Source organism: Eptatretus burgeri, chromosome 11 (genome assembly GCF_056783735.1).
Source record: "Eptatretus burgeri isolate ZD-2024b chromosome 11, Ebu_testis_v1, whole genome shotgun sequence".
NCBI classification, from domain to species: domain Eukaryota; kingdom Metazoa; phylum Chordata; class Myxini; order Myxiniformes; family Myxinidae; genus Eptatretus; species Eptatretus burgeri.
The window spans coordinates 81,708,755-81,727,742 of NC_140971.1; the positions used below are offsets into that span (position 1 = coordinate 81,708,755).

General features: G+C 43.2%; 1 long non-coding RNA gene across 1 annotated transcript in view; it reads right to left on the reverse strand.

Moving 5' to 3' along the window:
• LOC147017489 (uncharacterized) overlaps nt 1–18,988 on the reverse strand; it is a 154,508-nt gene that overhangs the window by 102,135 nt on the left and 33,385 nt on the right. The window contains exon 2 of the long non-coding RNA XR_015049527.1: nt 2,635–2,741. This is a non-coding gene — a long non-coding RNA (uncharacterized LOC147017489). The remainder of the gene's footprint in view (nt 1–2,634; nt 2,742–18,988) is intronic.

Here is an 18,988-nt window from a genome sequence, read left to right on the forward strand (position 1 = left end):
TCACAAATTCAAGCTGCCTCTTCACCGAGTTTGGTGCAGATGACAGCATTTTAGAACATGCTCTGTTTATCCAAAGGTGGGCAGATGTTATGTTTTCACCTCTGTCTCTTTGTCTGTATGTTTGTCTGTTTGCCTGTCTGTGAACAGGATATCTCAAAAAGCTGTGATGGATTCAGACAAAATTTGGTGAACAGGTTTGGTGTGTGAGAAGAAGGAAATGATTTGATTTTGGTCCGGATCCAGATCCGACGACTAGTATTTTTAAGTGAGTCTTCACCATTGAATGACAGGACTAAAAACGATATATAGCACGATATCTCAAAAAGCTATTGACGAAACATGCCGGACAGGTCCGGTGTGTGACATGGGTAGATCAATTTGATTTTGGTGAAGATCCGGATCTGGATCGGGATACGAGAATTTTGTATTATTTTTTTCTAAGTGATTCTTCACCTTTGAGAGATGGGGCCAAAAACGATAGGCTATATAGTTCGATATTTCAAAAAGTTGTGGAAGGATTCAGACGAAACAAGGTGAATGAGGTGGTTAGGTGACAAGAACAAGCCGATTCGATTTTGGTTCAGGTCCAGATCCAGATCCGGCCTATCGGTGGAATACAAAACGTAAACTGTTCAGCCTGGTGGAGGCATGCACTCCACGAGTGCTGTTCTAGTTATCTCCTCCACCGAAGGTGAAGGAGGTTACGTTTTCACCCTTTTCTGTCTGTTTGTCTGTCTGTTCGTCTGTTTGTGTACTGGATATCTCAAAAAGTTTTTGTTTCTGCTGATTTTTTTTTTTCTTCGTAACACTGCAAGCTATCCAAAGGGTATGAAGATAATGCATCTAGGGGAGAGGGATGGAGGGAGAAGGTGGGAGGACACCCACAAATAAATTGTTCAATTTTATGCAGTCTCAGTTGACCATAGAAATGTAACATGCAATAAATTCTCTAATGTATGTAAGAAATTCAATTTTCATGTTTCAGCAAAATAATCCAGAGTTTGTGAGGAATTACCAAACAGATACTGAATGTCGATATTATCAGAAGCGTACCACAAGTCCTGATCTTTCACCCTAATTGACTACAAAGAAGTTATATTTGGATTAACTCTTGATCATGTGTGCAGAAGTTTCTGCTTTTTTTCTTTGGGTTAAGAGCTTGGAACACTTTCGTGTCAATGCATTAAGTTATGTGCGTGTTTACCCAGTAGCTACTTTGTAGCATGGGTGAAAACATGAATTTCAAAACAGAGCAACCAAAAGCTGTTGTGAGGTTTCTTGCACCACTCGGAAAATAGTGCAGTGACTTACATTGTTCCTTGACATTCATTCCCATCATTCTCTAAATAGTTCTGATACATACTTTATGCACAGTCACGAGGGGCATTTACGAGATATGAACTTTTCGTGTCCACTCATACAAGCTGTATGATTATGATATCAACATTTCATCACCCTTACGATGACAAAAAGTGCTCGTTTTCAGAGTGGAGTTTCTCCCTGATTATTGTTTTGCCCATTGGAACTCAAAAATCTGGTTGCTGCAGCGAAATCTGATATATGCACTTGAGCTATCAACTCAGAACAACCCCACACGACACTTCTCCCCCTAACCTTCCTCCAAAGTTCAGACCTTTTTGACAATTACGAATGACAGAGAAGTCCCTACTACCAGGAAATGTTATTTATCTTCAGTGGAGTGAAGTCTACTACAAGTTTCGAACAAAAAGTTAAGCATTATCAGTAGTCAAATTGCTTTCGACAAAAGCAGCGTCACGGAAAAGTGGAAATGCAGACATCAGTCAATGTCCATGTCCACCCTGTAATATTCTCTTTTGCAGGACAAAAGCACCTATCAATGTAAATGATCGCTCCTGGCACTCTCAAATTGTTCACTTTCAGTTCATGTTCAATACTGTCTGCATAAGTATGCATGAGGTGTGTGTGTGTGTGTGTGTGTGTGTGTGTGTGTGTGTGTGTGTGTGTGTGTGTGTGTGTGTGTGTGTGTGTGTGTATATATATATATATATATATATATATATATATATATATATATATATATATATATATATATATATATATATATATATATACATCAGAACTTTCTGGAGAATGATGGAAATGAATGTCAAGGAACAATGGAAGTCACTGCACTATTTTCCAAGTGGCGCAAGAAACCCCACAACAGCTTTTGTTTGCTCTGTTATAAAAAAATTTCAAAACCATCTCATTTCTTCCCCCATCCAAAATCTTGATCTTTACTACCCCCGTTAATGCACCGCAAACCCACCTCCTTCAAATTCCCTGTTTTCCTTCCTGAAAGTCCCTGTAGTACCATCTGGTTTACCCCGTGTACCCCCCATCCCTCTCCCTTCCACAGATCTCCTATTGTCTCTGTTCCCTACTGTTTTGTGCTTCTCTCTCCCACTCCTCTTGTCTCCTGCCTTGTTATATGTTTCAGCGTATTAGCTCTTACACGAGCCTCGACTTGGTATTCAAAAAATTTTTTAAAAACAAAAAAAGAAATAAAAAGCAGCACAGAGAAGTTACAGCAGCTAAATGTTTCACAAATTAAAGGTTCAATCAATCGAAACAAAATAAAAAGTGATTAAAGAAGTAAACTGAAGTAAAAACCTGATAATGTAAAAGTCATTGATATGGATTCATGCGAGTGACACTTGAGGATGCAGAAGCAGTCCAATGAAGATTGGTCTTGCATCGTTACTGTGACAGAAGTTTTTCTGTAAAGGCAGGAAACATTTTAAAGACACGTACTGATTCATGTGGGACTCAAAACCTTATGACACACTTGCACTCATCTTGCCTCAAGTTATAGATACACAAGTCATTGCATTAATTGGTGACAGTCTTCATTGGCACAATAGCAATTTCTGTCTCCAAACTTCCTTCCATAGCGTAATTGGAGAATGGGTATCAGTAGTATGAATAGGTTGGTTTTGACACAGTTCCTTCATCTGTGCATGCACAAGTTCGCTCGGACAACTACCTGCTGGTTGTCACCCTCATTCGCCTTGCTTGCACAGTCTCAGCTGCCAAGTTCAGTCCCTTTCTGATAACTTCACTGCGCTCTGTTATCTTCATTCACTCTGTCGATAATCCACAACCAACATATTCATCCATAATTAATAGACATGCTTTATAATAACAATACGCTTGTCACGGTTGTCTGTCTCTCCCTTCCCCTCCCCCTTCACATAAATCCCACAAAATTGTGAATTAAATGTTGTTTCGTCATTATTTTATCATTATGATGTATTTATGCATCATTCAGAAGATAATTAAATTAGGATAATTTATTAACACAATTTTTGCTACGGTACACACAATCAATTGAAAGTGGCCATTCCCCGGAAATTCCATGGGACATATCTCACGAAATTGTCAATGGGAACCTGGAGAGAGTCCATGAGGGTGCAAATAGAAGTTGGCAAGGTGGAAAAGCAGGTTGTGAGGAGGTAGAAAGAGGCGAACTTTGTAATGGCATAATACGAAGATGGATAGGGAGGAGAAAGAATTAACTATTCAGGCATTTCAATGAGGGAATGAAGAAATAATATGTAATGATGTAAGAATGCCCTCTTGCTCTGAAGGATGGGAATAAAGAAGGAGGGGAGGACAGATAGTTGAGGTGGAGGGGGTGGGGCAGCGAGTTCAGAGAGGGGTATTGAGGCTTTAGGGGGCGATTGAGGACTTGTGATTGGTGGAGTTCAAGACTTGCAGAGTAAGGAGCCGGTTGAAGACTTGAGACGGGAGGGGGATGGGCGTTTAGAGGAGTCTGAAGAACTGGGGTTGTTTATTTTTTGTATACCTTGTCGAGGTTCGTATGAGAGCTAACACACAACGCACAAAAAGGGGAGCATGGGACAGGAGGGGAGGGAGTGGGAAGGACAAAACAGTGGGAAACAGGGACATAAGGAGATCTGTGGAAGGGAGAGGGATGGGACGGGGGAACATGGGGAATAGAAGATGGACATTGCAGGGACTTTCAGGAAGGAAAGCAGGCAATTTGCAGGAGGTGGGCTTGGGTGGATTATCGGGGGTAGAAAAGATCGAGGATTTGGATGGGCGATGATAAGAGGTGGTGATGAACAGCTGTTTTGAAGGCCTGGAGGGAAGAATGGGAATGAATAGAGTGAGGGAGTTTATTCCAAAGGCGGGACAAAAGAGGAATGAAAGAGTGAAGGTGAGCAGTGATTCGTGATTTTGCTAGTTTTAACAGAAGGGGGTTTTTGGCGGACCTTGAGCTCCCTGCGGAAATGTGGTGGGGAGCAATCGCAGAGAGAGAGAGAGCAGGGGGGCGAGGCTGGAGAGGAGATAGTAGAAGACAGAAAGACCACCGACCAACCTGCAGTGATTGAGTGAGAGGCCCAAAGACTCAGCCTCATTGCGGGAGATGCCAATGATCCGAAATGCCTTGGTTTCTACAGCGTGAAGCCGAGAAAGGTGGGATGCAGGAGCACCAGCCCAGAGGGGAGAGCACTACTCCAACAGGCTGCGGACAAAAGCTTTGTAAGTGGTCAGGAGCTCAGGTGGGCCGAGGAAGGACTTTGCACGATGGAGGAAACCCAGTCGGCGACTGGCTTTGGAGGCGAGGTTTGAAATGTGGCTTTCCCAGGAAAGGTCATGGCAGATAGTGAGACCCAGAAGCTTGAAAGAAAGGACTTCTTCCTGAGGATTGTTGAGAAAGTGGATGAGGGGGGGGGGGGGTTCTAAATGGTCCTTTCGAAGAGACATAGTGAGAGTGTGAGATTTGTCCGGATTGAAAGACATGTTCCACGTGTTGGATCAGGTTGTGATTTTATCCAGATCAGCTGTGAGCGAAGAAGCTGCTGCTTGCCGGTCTGAGGGATGACAGATGGTACAGCAGAGGGTGGAGTCATCAGCAAAGAGATATAGAGGATTTTCCAGAGAGTCGGAGAGATCATTGATGAAAACCAGAAAAAGAACAGGGCCCAGAATGCTACCTTGAGGAACTCCAGTCTAGACAGGAAGGGGGGATGAAAGAACTCCATTTAGGGCCACACGGTGACTGTGACAGGAGAGGAAGTCTGCGAGCCATGAGTGGAGATGGCCTTGGATACCATAGGAAGAGAGTTTGGTGAGTAGGACAGGGTGCCAGACTGTCAAAAGCACATGATATGTCCAGGGATACGGCTCGGATTTCCTGTCTGGCATTGAGGACCTCCATCCATTGATGGGAGAGCAGAAGCAGCATATCCAGGGTAGAGTGACCTGGTCTGAAACCAAATTGATGATTGGAAATCAAGCCATTGGAGAAGAGAAAGTATTAAATGTCTGAAGTGATGATGGATTCCATAACCTTGCTGATGATTGGGAGAAGGCTGATTGGTCTGTATTTGCGGAGATCTGTTTTTGCACCATTCTTGTGCAGGGCAGTGATATTTTCTGATTTCCAAGTAGATATCAGATGACCTTGAGCAAATGAGAGGGTGAATAGAACAGAGAGAGGGTGAGCAAGAGCAGAAGAGCAGGCTTTGAGGACACGTGGGCTGATGCCGTCTGGACTGCTTGCAGAATCTGAGTTGAGGTTTGACAGCAAGCTCTCCACCTTGTCAGGAGAAAAGCACACAGAGTCCAGGGACAGTTGGGTGTGACTGGGTAAGGTGGGCAGAGAAAGTGATGGGTTTTGGACACAAGATTTAGCTGCAAACACCGAGTTTAGGCATTCAGCCTTTTCACGTGCGGTATCAGCAGTGCGGCCTTTTGAGGTAAGGGAGGGGATGGAGGGGGAACATACACTAGAAACAGATCTGATCAAACGCCACCAGGATTTTGAGGATGGAGAGAGGTTTGAGAGTTCAGACTTGAGATGAGAAAGATGTTATTTTCTGGCTCTCCTGAGGGTAGATACACACTTGTTCCGAGCTTTATGGAAGGCACTGAGATTGCCCTCAGTTTGGTTTGCTTTCCATTAGGCAACGAAAACTTGTTTCAGGAGAACTGCCTCACCACAAGCTTCAGTGAACCAAGGACGGGAGGAAGGGGAGCACAACTGAAGACGAGAGGGAATAAATCTGTGCATGAAGGAGAGCAAGTTTCTTTAAAAGAATTCCCAGAATGAGTTGATGTTGGAGAAAGTACCGATAGGTGACCAGTCTATAAGTTTGAGGGCTGCTTGGAGACCCTGCCAGTCGGCTTGAGTGAAATGCCAGACTTGACGGCGGTGAGGTGGTTCTCTGATAATAGCCAGAGAGATGTTCACTTTGATAAGGACATGGTCAGAAGAACTGATTGGAGCGGAGGAGGAGCAGCAGATATTGTCAGGGAAATTTGTCAAAATCAGATCCAGAAGAGATGGAGTACCATTGGTTGAGATCCGGGTAGGGAAGTTGACCGATTGAGTCAGTCCCAATGAGTCGCAGAAAGCTTTTGCTGAGGTGCCATGACAGGTGAGAGAGGTACCCACACCTCGACAACTGGCATGATGACAATTGAAGTCACCACATAAGAGGAAGAGAGAGTTTGGATGAGAAGATAGAAGTTGGTCCATGTTTTCAGATAGTGAGGTGAAGATGGAGTCATCACTGTTAGGTGCACAGTACAATACACATATAAACATGAGGTTGGAGTGGAGGGAAGCCATAGCCAGAGGTATTCCTGGGGGTGTGGGGGAGTGAGGGCAGTGCATGGAGAGTGAGGAATCTTTGATGAAGAGAGCAACTCCTCCACCAGGACGAGTCTCAGGTCTGTCATACCGTAGGAGGGAGTAACCAGGGAGAGATACTTGGGAGTCAGACACGAGCGAACGTTCCCGCTGCGAGAGAATGATTTGGCGCCATTTTGCACTTGTCGACATTTTGCACATGTCGAGTTACCAGGGAGAGATACGTAGGAGTCTTGGGAGAGGAAACTTTCTGTTCGGCAGATTATCTCTTTTTTGTCAGTGGCAACCTGTATGGAAAGATCTGAAAGGTTTGAGCGAAGGCCCCGGATATTTGAGGTCTACACTTTTAATGAAGAGGGAGGGGAGGAGGCTTTGGGTGCAGGGGGTGGGAGGGAGGGGGGGTAGGACAAGGGACGAGGGGGTAGGTAAGGAGGGTTGTTGAAAGAGTGTGGGGGATTGCAGAATAGCTAGGGGAGGGAGCCGGATGAGGAAGAGAAACGGCTCTGTGGTACTGGGGGAGAGGGGGGCAAAGAGAGGGGGAAGAAGGCAGTTGAGGATTTGAGGAGGTGGAGTGAAGAGATGGAGGTGAGAGGGCAGTGGAAGGAGACAGCTTTGTGGATGAGAGGGGGGGGCAACTTTGAGAAGGATGAGTGAGGGGATAAATGGTGGGAGAAAGGTGAGGAGGAGTTTTTGAGAGAGGTGAGAAGGAGGCATGGAGGGAGAAGAGTGGAATGGTTGCTTTAAGAGTGAGGGGTGAGAGGAGTAAGTTGGCACTGAAGTTGGAAAAAAAACAGTATGTTTGATGGAAAGTGAACATTCATAGCAAACTGGGGTTTTTGAAAGTTTTATGTCAGAGATGTGATTTAACACGTTTCTTGATGGATGCAATAAAGGCGAATTCAGAGAATGGAGAGAAGAAACGCTATAACAGTTGGATTTTTTTAGGCAAGGTATGAAGGAAAAGTCGAATTGAGAGCAGTCTGTTTAAATAGTCAAAGAGTAGTGCATTATGATACAGTAAAGAGTACCACATGTGTGAAAGAGGAAGAGGAAGCATTATAAGAGATCGTTTTTATTATTATTATTAATGTTTGAGAGAGTTTTCAACAGATTAGGTCATGGAAGTGTTGCAGAAAAAAAAAAATCGAGAAAGAAGAAGAAGAGGAGAAGAAGAAGAGGAGATGAAGAAGAAGAAGAGGAAGAAGAAGAATCGAGGGTCATGAGTGAGGAAGGAGAAAGGTAGCGTTTTTTTTTTTGTTGTTTTTAAAAAAATTTAAGCTAAGAAATAGAGTGATTAGTTGGGAGGGATGGGGGACGTTAAGAAAGTGGGGAAGATAGAAATTGAAGGTAATGGGGAGAAAAAATACAACACGATCGTACACCGAGGGGAAGCAGTAGGCCTCAAGCCTCAAGGGTAGGCCTCAAGCGTCCGGTAAGACAAAGTCGACAAAATCTCACAAAATAGCATGATTTTTGAAACAAAACTGAAGTTGGAACACACAGTAACATGTAAGTGGGAGAATAAACAATTAAAACGGGACAGATAACGACTGGAAACTTAACTTTGAGATCGTCAGTGGAGAGCCCCGAACGAGACCTGTCGACGCTCAAAACCCGGAACCAGAAGAGTTGGGGAGGGGAGGAAATAAATCATTGGTAAATAAGAAAAAGAGCATTCAGAGATTGCAGACCTTCAGCAGGACTTGTTTTCTGTGGTGTTTGTGTCATTTTGTGTGGTGTATTTTGTGAGACGTTTGTGTACTGATGTGTTACGTAATTTATGAGACATAATTAGAATTACCACTTTATAACTGCTGGAAGTGATGACCAGGTACCAAGATCTTCCGCTTTGATGCAACCCTGCTTTGATTAGACACCTGACCCTGACCCATGATGTATTTTTCATTTTTATTCAATTGAATTCAGCATGTATTAAAATTTATTCAATTAAAATCAAATGGAAGACCAAATCCGGACAGTCCTGCATTGGAGTAATCAGGAGCCCAAAGAAGCAAAAAGCAAAAATGAAGTCATCAGGAGGCACCTGAATCGGATTCGCATTTCAGCTGCTACTTCTCTACCCTCAAACAGCTGCTACTCCTCTACCCCCAGGCACAGCCAAGTGAGCCTTATTCAAAAAAAAAAAAAAAAATCAAAAAAAAATCATAAATAACTTTAATCATAAAAATAAAATAATTTTGTCTGCCAGACCATGCGTCCAATCAAGTTGAAATTTAAAACATGTATCCCCCCATCACGACTCAATCACAATTGTGAAGTTTCAGGTCGATTGATTATGCAGTTCCAGAGAAAATCTTGTTTAATATTTTTCTTATATCCAATATGGCTACCAAACCATGTGACCTATCAATTATTCCTAAACAAACTTGTACACCCACGGCTTGGGGAACATTCGTTTGAAGCTTCCCCTTGATCTGTCTAGCCGTTCTGGAGAAGAAGATTTTTTCTAGCTTTTCGGGTAAATACAATATGGCTACCAAACCATGTGACCGATGACATCACATGTGTGAACCTCTTGTTCCTCATGGAAAGGCGGTCATACTTGTAAAGTTTTGCCTCAATCTGTTCAGCCACTTCAGAGAAAAAGATTTTTGAAGGTTTATTTTTATAAAATAATATTGCTGCCGAATCACGTGACCGATGACGTCATCATTTTTTTTTCTTCTGTGGACCATTTTAACCCTCGTTGACCATCACAAATTTTAATTCGGAACAGATGTAGCATTTTACATGTGCAATCATGACATCATAGAATATACACTTATTCCCCATGAGGAGTACTTGCCATTTGCCAAGTTTCAACTTTTTCCTTTGTCTGGTTTCAGAGATACAGAGGTCCAAAGTTTTTCTGTTTTTCCAACATGGCTGCCACATCACGTGACCTATGGTGTCATAATTGTGATTAAAACATTCCACACAAGTCGTCGCTCCTGTCGTGAAAATTTTGTCTCAATCTGACAAGCGCAAGCAACAAGTGGAGACAAGCGACTAAAGTTCTGTGTGGACAAACAAACAAACAAAAACAAACGGACCCAAATGTAATTTCCTCTCCTCCAGCGAGGGGAATAAATATAATCATAATGGTTAACCATAATTGCTGTATTCCTGGATGTAAATTATAATCACTAAAATATAGGGATTAAGAGAAATACAAGGTGTTTCATAAAAAAATTGCAACCTGATTAAAGTTATGTGAAATTTTTATTATTTAATATAAAATAATTGATAATGCAGGCTTGTATGAAACATCGTTTGGAGGAAAAATGCAAACATCAGTCGTACTTTTAATTTTGAATATGGCGTGGACAATTGAGCAAAGGATCTTTATTGTGGAGTCTTCCTTTGCCACAGTCATTTAAACAACCTTGCACATTCTGGCCTCGCACTGGTTAACATCATATGGAGTCTGGAGTACAGGCAGATGTAATATCTCAACTCTGTTGGCAAGCTGGGAAAGTTATACAACTCTTTTGTTATCTAGAGGCACACCCCTTTCTCTCAGGTACTTTTTCACATCTTCTTCTTTCGGCTGCTCCGGTTAGGGGTCGCCACAGCGGATCATCCGTATGATCCGCATAGTGATTTGGCACATGTTTTACACCGGATGCCCTTCCTGACGCAACTCTGGTCGCCTCTTACGACACAGGGATATGGTACACCTATTTTAACCGGGGTATACACCGGCCCAGTATACAGGTACTCATTTCGCCGACCTCGGAAGGATGACAGGCCGAGTCAACCCCTGGTGTATTAATTCAGTGGCCCAACGGGGCTTGAACTCCGGACCTCTTGGATCCCAAGCCGCTGCCCTAACCACTGCGCCAACACCAGGCTTATACTTTTTCACATATATTTGACTTATTTTAGAGGCTGTGCAAGCCATTTTACCTAATAACCCTTATCTTGCACACACGATATATTTTAGCGTGCACCGATGGCCGCTGTTTCTCAGGGTTTCTGCAGATGCATGCAGATATTCTGGGGGAGATTGCATAATTTCAAGAGTCCCATATTCCCAGGAACTTTTGAGGTTCTGCAACTACTACAAACAGCCTTTCGAGAGTTGAGAAAGTGGGAAAAGAAGGAAATAAAGCAGAAAATAATCTCTCAAAAATTAACAAAATTATAAATATTGTTACGGCTGTGGAAATTCGCAGAACACCATAAAGGTCCTTAGTTCAGTTATTCCGGTAAGTCTGTGTTCAGTTAGATTTCCCCACCATTGTTTAATGGGATAATTCGTGTCACAGGGCTGTGATTCTTTGAGATAGTATTTTTCTTTTCCTATCGTTATTTTGGACCAATCACAACCACACCTGCCTCTCAACAACCATGCCATCCTCACCACTCTGCCAGCAACCGTCAACATCTCCACAAATACAAAAGGGGAACGAAAACAACTCCCGCCCCGATTTATCTGGTAAACGAGAATGATGGTTGGAAACAACTCCCACCCCGATTTCTCTGGTAAACAAGAATGACGGTTGGAACTCAACTCCCGGCCCGATTTCTCTGATAAAGAAGAATGACGGTTGGAACTCAACTCCCGCCCTGATTTCTCTGGTAAACAAGAATGACGGATCGGAAACAACAACTGATCCAGCCGATCTCTGTTGGAATGTCCCCCCCCCCCGCGCCACGAAGGGAGGGGCGGGCGCCGGGGAAATAAAAGGGCGCACGGAGGCGCCGCTGAGAGGTCGGGGGCGGTCGGTCAGAGTGTCAGTGTCAGTCGGCGGTTCGTGGTCTTCTGCCCGTCTGGGTCTTGGAGAAGCGGTCCGTAGAGTGACCCGCTCGTTGGAGCTTGCAGTCGGTGGAGAGTCCGGGCGTCGCGGAGGGACGCGGACTGGAGGCGCCGCTCTGCCAGCTGTGTCGCGTGGACCTGCGCGTTCGTGCAAGGCGCGCCGGAGAAAGCTTGCCCACCATCGCATGACGAGGGTGCAGGTAACCTGCAATGGTCTCGTGGGATTCGTTCGGTCTGCCAAGTCCCACGCCATAAAGGTCTACGGACCCTGTCTGACTCTTCTGTCTGTGGGGGTAGTCTTTTATTTTCCTTGGGTTTTGCTTTCGAATGAATGTTGGTGGCGCCGTGTCCTTGCGAAGTAAAACTGTTTTAGTGGCTGTACATAAATTGCTTATAGTCAGTTGAAGTGCTTTCGCTTTATTGAATGCATACGTGCATGACTGTATATGTGCTGGGAATAATAAATGTGCTTGTGTGAATGTAACCCGTTTGACGTATCTTTTCCCCCTAATGGAATACCATATTGCATATCGGAATATTAGTTGGATTTTAAATACCCGTTAAATAGAATCGGATCCGGCGAAGTCGGGCGATAATACCCGCTCGGTTATCACTGCAGAACGGAATGAACCGCTTGGGCGGTTCGTGTCCAAGCCGACCTGCGCCGAGGTACGGTCTCCCGGTAGGCTATCCGCGTGGGTACTTAGGTATGTCGAGATTCGGCAATTGACCCTATTCTGCGCGGGTAGAAAATTGGTTAGGCCATGGTGGGGTTGAAGACCCACCCGTGACAGGGTTCCGGCATTGCTCCGGAAGGTCACGGCTGAATTGTCCGTCCGGTGGGCGAGCGGCTACTATTAGTGGAAAGCGGTCGTTTGTACGCCGGCGGGCGCGAATTCGTAACAATATGAAGGATGGAAGAACGATTCAGGACTAAAGTATTGTTATGGTTGTGAGGGTAGATGGAGGAATTTAATAGGAGAGTTAGGATTGAATAGAGTTGTTTGGTCCGTGGATGTGTAGGAGATATCTCAATGTAATTAAGTAGGGAGACTGTGAGCATAAGTGTTATGTGTCACCACACGGGGGGTGACCTGCAGTTTCAGTTCCATAGGGATCAAGGATAAGTTCCTCCAGAATGTAATTGCACCTGTGACTTTTCCCTCTGTATTTCCATTACAAACCATGGAAAAAGTGCGTTTTTATAACATCACTAAGTAGGAAGAAGCCCCGCCTCCATGGGTGATGGCGGGTGAATTCACTCCCACGAAGCTGATGCCTGATGGATGTGATGTCAGAAGCAAGCCAAACGTGCCGCAAGGGTGAATGCCCCGCCTTCCTGGATTTTGTACGAGCAAGCCATGCACTGGAGGAGGAAACGGGGGTTCGGTGTGACGTCAGACAGAGTTTGGAGGAGGAACGCATGAGTGCGGAGTGAGGGAGGCACACAGTCGTGGTAGGACCATAGCTAGGATGGAGGATCTTGCCACTCTCCTCACGGCAAGACGAAATGGCTTTCCTTTGATGCACGAAGAAGACAGCACGATTTTCGTATTCATGCTGAGGCGATTTGGCTCATGTACTAAGCAAGGAGCTGGCCAACGACTTTTGGCTGATCTTGTGGGACGAACCTCAAGGCCTCGTGTGTGTCACCGAAGGGGATGATGCAATTCTGCAAAGCCACGGCATTAGTGAGGATGATCGACAAAGAAGCTGCATGGGGCTCTGAGCCTTGATGTTGAATACGATCAGTGAGCCTTGGTGAGGATGATCGCGAACAAATTGCCGAGCGAACGTTCCTGCTGCGAGAGAACGACTTGGCGCCATTTTGCACATGTCGACATGTACAAATAGAAGCTCCTCGATTCTATGTTCCATAAAGACCATCTCTGGACCAAGCTAAGTGCTAGAATAAAGGGAGGATTTGCTTTTCTTTCATTTCCCCTTTATCTGTATTTAAGCCTGTGATTAGAGGTGCCTCGACTTAGAGTTTAATTTACCTCATGCATTTTTAATTATTACATTTATAATTACCCTTGTAAATATTTCTGTTGTCATTAAATACCGTGTTAATTTTAAATAGCTGTGTCTGTGTATTTGTCATGAGGTTCGAGTATAAACCCTCCTGCACATTTAGTTTGTGCATCCGTTGCTCCGCCATTGCACCCTGTCCTCCCCGTGCGTATTATAATCTCCGGGGATCAACGTGTCTGCCTCCTAATAAGGGGGAAAAAAAACGCTCGACCATCCGGGCTGGTAGGATAACTTAGATAAAAATGAACCTAGATCAGTAAATCGAGCATATCTCGCTAAATAATTAAGGTAGGATAACAAAACTGGTACAAAAATGGAGGTTATGTCTTTTCCCTTTAATACCCAATGTCATTATGTTAATTAGCTAATTTGCATCATGATAAATAACTACATTGATACCCAATTTGTTACTCTGAAATTTGAATAAGTAGAACCAATTAGCTTAAAACATAATGCCTATGGCTGCCATGATGGCCCTCGAAAAGCCGGCCTCTTCTTTGGAAGAGATCATCACTTCTAAATAAAATTAATTTTCTGATTTTCAATTTTTTCTTCAGATATGTGACTAAGTGGATCCCAAAAAGCAAGATATATCATTAAAGAAAGATTTTTCAGCCATTGGATGCTGTAGATGACACATCAAACTGACATTTCAGAATGTAACCAGGAATTAGAAACTTCCAAGAGTAAGTACTTTTTCAAATGTTTGTCTGTTTTTTCTTGCAAGTGCACAATAGCAATGACATAATGGAGCAAGAACCGAAGAGGAAAACTAGAAAATGGAAGGGAGAAGAAACCAGAGGTTCCACCTTAAAGAAGCGGTCCATATGTATCGTGCATTATGACGTTTCAAAATGTGACACATTTACTTTTTTATCCAATGTAAAAGATCCGGCCAAGAGATTGCATAATCTCCATGAGATGCGTCATTGTGATTGTCAGAACCTGTTGGTTCTAAGACTTGAATGGAGTCTGCATGTGAGCTTTTACCAAATGAGTTCAGCGATGATCATGTATGGATATTGAGACTACGATTGGTGCTTCACAAAGAATCTTGATTGACTGCCCAGGTCTGAACCAAGATCAGGATGCTCAAATGAATCACATTTGGGTCGGAAGCAATCAAGTGACAGTAAAACTGTGTTGGTTGCAAAAAAAACTGCAAATTTTGTTATGAAGAAGAGAGCATTGGAATAAAAAGGTCAGGATGTTCGACAACAGTCAACATCAAATTTAATGACAGATGGATGGAGAACAGTTCTTAAATATTCCGAAAAGAAGAAGAATGAAAAGATGTTGACAAGACTATGAGACTTTGACCTGTTTGTAGCAGAAGCGCATTTTCATGCAAGCTGTCGGAAAAATTATTTTCAAGACCCCCAGCATTGGAGAAGTGTAGACAGTAAATCAAAGCTACATCAAGAAGAATGAGAGAAATCACACGAGTAGAAGAAAACATTCAACTAGTTGTGCAACAGAATTTCAAGGGAAGTTGTGTGTGACAGAATTATTAAACTCAATGACATGTGTGCTGTACTTTTCATATTTAGAAAACACATCTTTTCCCAACTCCATGTGTTGAAGTGAGAAGTTGAAAGCAAAATTGGAGCCCACCTTTGGAGATAAGATAGCCTTTTGCTCCCAAAATATCACAGGCAAGTTTACCGCACACTTGGTTTACTTACAGCTTAGATATGAAGTTGCAAAGAGCAAGTGCAGCAGGCATTTCTGCTTGAGACTGAAGATAATTTGTCATAAGTTGCCAGATATTTATGACATGTAATTCTCAACACTTATGAGAAGCCTGGTCATCTCAAATGGCTCCCTAACTGTTGACCATATTGACAACACAGATGATATCATTCCAACAGAGTCGAGCAATTTCCTGAAATATGTTACAGCTGGAAAAGTTAAATAAAGCTCTGCACAAACCAATAGACCTGTAAGCTCAATCGGAAAAGACATACGTTGGGAAGTTACAAATGGTGAATGGAAGATGCAAAAACCTATCTGGAATCACTAGCGATTACCATGCGTACCAGCAGTGGGTCAGGACCACACATGAACAATCCAAGTATGTGGAAGCCATTCTAAGCATGTAGCCCTTGAACCAGACCACAAACTTTTCATCATTAGTATCAGTCAGAGGGAGCGAGGCAAATTGTGATGTTTTTTTTTTTTTAGCAAGGCCAGGGTTGCTCCAGATGGAAAATGTGTGATAGCAGCCTGTAGCTCTCTGCCTTCTCTGTTTTATCACTCAATATACAACTCTACTTCTGAGGTTGTATCGGGTCACATGTATCTAAGTACTAAAATGTATCGGGTCACAGTCAGTTTATGGTGTATAAAGAATGTATACTGTACTTGTTAGTATTTTCACCAAAGCTTTGTGTCTTGTTGGCAAGAATATTAAATTCCTTATCTAATGGTATAAAAATTATGCACCAGTTGCTTAACTCCTGAAAAAGAATGTCAATAGAAAAGGTGGGAATTAGAAGGTGGAATTGATAAATATAATGGCGACAATGAACTTTCAAATGTGATGGAAATAAGTGCCCAGTGGAGTCTGCAGAAGAACCCAGAGGTATCTAGTTCCATCAGGAGAGGCTGGTGCTGTGAGACCCAGGATGGACATGTGCAGCTGGCAGTAGACTGGATGGATGGACAACCAGCAACTCGAGCTGTGCTGGAGCTACTGGCTTGTACTTGTCCTAAAAGCTGTAAGCCTTCCAGGTGCTCCCTGAAATGGGCGAACGAGCAAGAGGGGTCTGCATGGCCAATAGCCTCAAGTGTACGGACATATGCAAACTCAGTACATATGACAATCAGCGAACATCTGTCGAGAGTGATGACAGTTCTGCCAAAGATGAGGCCGGTGATGACTTCTGAACCATTCCTTCAAGAATATCTCGAACAATTTGCATGACTGTGCTCCGTACATAATATATGATTTATAGTTTGAGTTCACAAGAAATTCTTTGATTTGTGTTTTTATTCATATATCGTGTTGAACAGATATATTTATGTACAATCAGATATAAATACTGTAACTAGGATAAACATCACTTTTACATGTACACACTGTATAAAACCATGCAATTGATGCTTCTGGAAGAAATAGTGCAAATGGAGTATGTATCCATGGTATTGAAATATATATTTTTTTCCGAAAGGAGTTTGTGTATTATTTTACCAACGAGCAAATACAACCCAATTAAGTGTGGGGGGGAGGGGAGGCAGGTGTAGGGTGTAAAGGGGGAGGGAAGGCAGAGAGGATGAAGAAGGGGGAGCTTGGGGGGAGGTGAGAGAGCGACACCTCACAAAACATTGCTATTCACTGCGGGAGGGAAGGTGCATGTGTGTGTGTGTGTGTGTGAGAGAGAGAGGGAAAGAGAGAGAGAGGGAAAGAGAGGGAAAGAGAGGGAAAGAGAGGGAAAGAGAGGGAAAGAGAGGGAAAGAGAGGGAAAGAGAGGGAAAGAGAGGGAAAGAGAGGGAAAGAGAGGGAAAGAGAGGGAAAGAGACAGAGAGAGAGAGAGAGAGAGAGAGAGAGAGAGAGAGAGAGAGAGAGAGAGAGAGAGAGAGAGAGAGAGAGAGAGAGAGAGAGAGAGAGAGAGAGAGGGGAGAGATGTGAGAGATGAGTGCTGCATTTTATTAGGAGGGGGAGTGAGGAGGCAACAGAGTGAGAGAGAGAGAGACAGAGGTGTGAGAGGAGAGTGCTGCATTTTATAAGGAGGGGGAGTGAGGAGGCTACAGAGTGAGAGAGATGGGTGGGGGACGGAAGAAAAAAAAAGACAGGTGAGGGGTGGAGGTCAGGTTAGCAAAGAGAATATGTGATGCTTAATGACTGAATACGAAAAAAAATAAATAAATACGTCAGAACAGCTGTACACACAACGACACAACAGAGTTTGAAAAGTAATCTACTGGCAAATCTGCAAAAAACTTTAATATTCCAGTTCCAGAAAATTTGTGGGAACATGAACCAAAAGCAATCACTGAAAACATGGAAGTACCGCTCACGTATGACCTAATGATCCCATTGGGCGTCAAAATCGAAAACAAAGCATTGTGACGAGATATCATACTTAGCTACAAAAAAAAAAGAGAGAAGAAGGCATTGCTAATTGAGGTGTAAATACCAGTGATTTTGGACTAACGATGCAGAAATCAAGAAAATGACCAAATACCAAGACCTCAAGCACGAAGTGAAAAGATCCTGGAAGCTGAAGAATGTCAACGTTGTACCAGTGATGACGAAGAACCTCATGGGAATGATGAAGAAGAACCTCACAGAGATATTAAAAACCATCCCTGGGAATATCACGCCAAACGAACTGCAGTTGGAAGTGGTCCGGGGCTCAGTAACGATCCTGAAGAGAGCCCTCGGCACAAAACTTTGAAAACAGAAAACTTCACAGCTTCGTCTGTGAATCGTGACCCATGAACAAAATGAAGGTGGATACTTTGAGCCTGCCCTGGGAGGACTCCATTCCACACTCTGAAGCTCATACATGTAGATACCAATCAATGACACACACACACACACACACACACACACACACACACACACACACACACACACACACACACACACACACACACACACACACACACACACACACACACACACACACACACTTAAAATACATCAAAACAACAAACACAAAGATTTACCTTTAAACAGAGTTCTTGGAAAAAGGAATTCTTCTTGTGGGAAATTAGCAAAATTCAACTGAAAAATATATCAAGGCACAGAACACAAAATGACAATCTATGCTTGATGCCTTCACAACCAGATCACGGCAAACACGTGGTCGGATGGACCTTATTGTTTTTATATATATGTATCGAACTGAGCGGTGGATTATATAAGGAGATCACACAATAGGTTAAACAAAGCAATATCCTTGAAAAATAAATTGCACATTTTTGCGGATGAGACACCTCCCGAGGCACCAACTGCACGGCATCACACAACCCAACACAGGTGGAAACGTACATCTGTCGAATCGATGTTCCATTGAGAGCACGGGTACTTTTACCAAAACGAACAACCAAGCAGCTTTGAGAGCACTCGCCAAGTGGCTAAAGCACTCAAGCAAGCACTCCAACGAAATGGTTGAGAAGAAACGGCTCATTTGGCACACAATTAGCTACACATTTAACATACACCTCCCAGAGCTGACATATCCGGGTGTTCAGAAGCATTGCAATACTCTCCTGGTCAAGAGTTTTAGAACACCACCATTTTTTAATCTTTACTGAAATTTAAGCAGTTCAAGTCCAGTGAATAACTTGAAATGGTACAAAGCTAAGTGATAAACTGCCAGAGGTTAAAAAAAAACAAAAGTTTAAGTTCCCAACAACTGCAAAATAATGTAAATTTCAGAGTTGTTAAAAAAGGCCCTTTTCAGGGAACAAGTAATGTGTTGGCAACTGCAGCTGTTCTGCAGCAATGGAAGTAAATTAAGCCTTGAAAGTTGATACAAACAATTCCTACAGGTGTCCCAAATTTTTTTGATTAGTTACAAACCCTCTATCTGTAT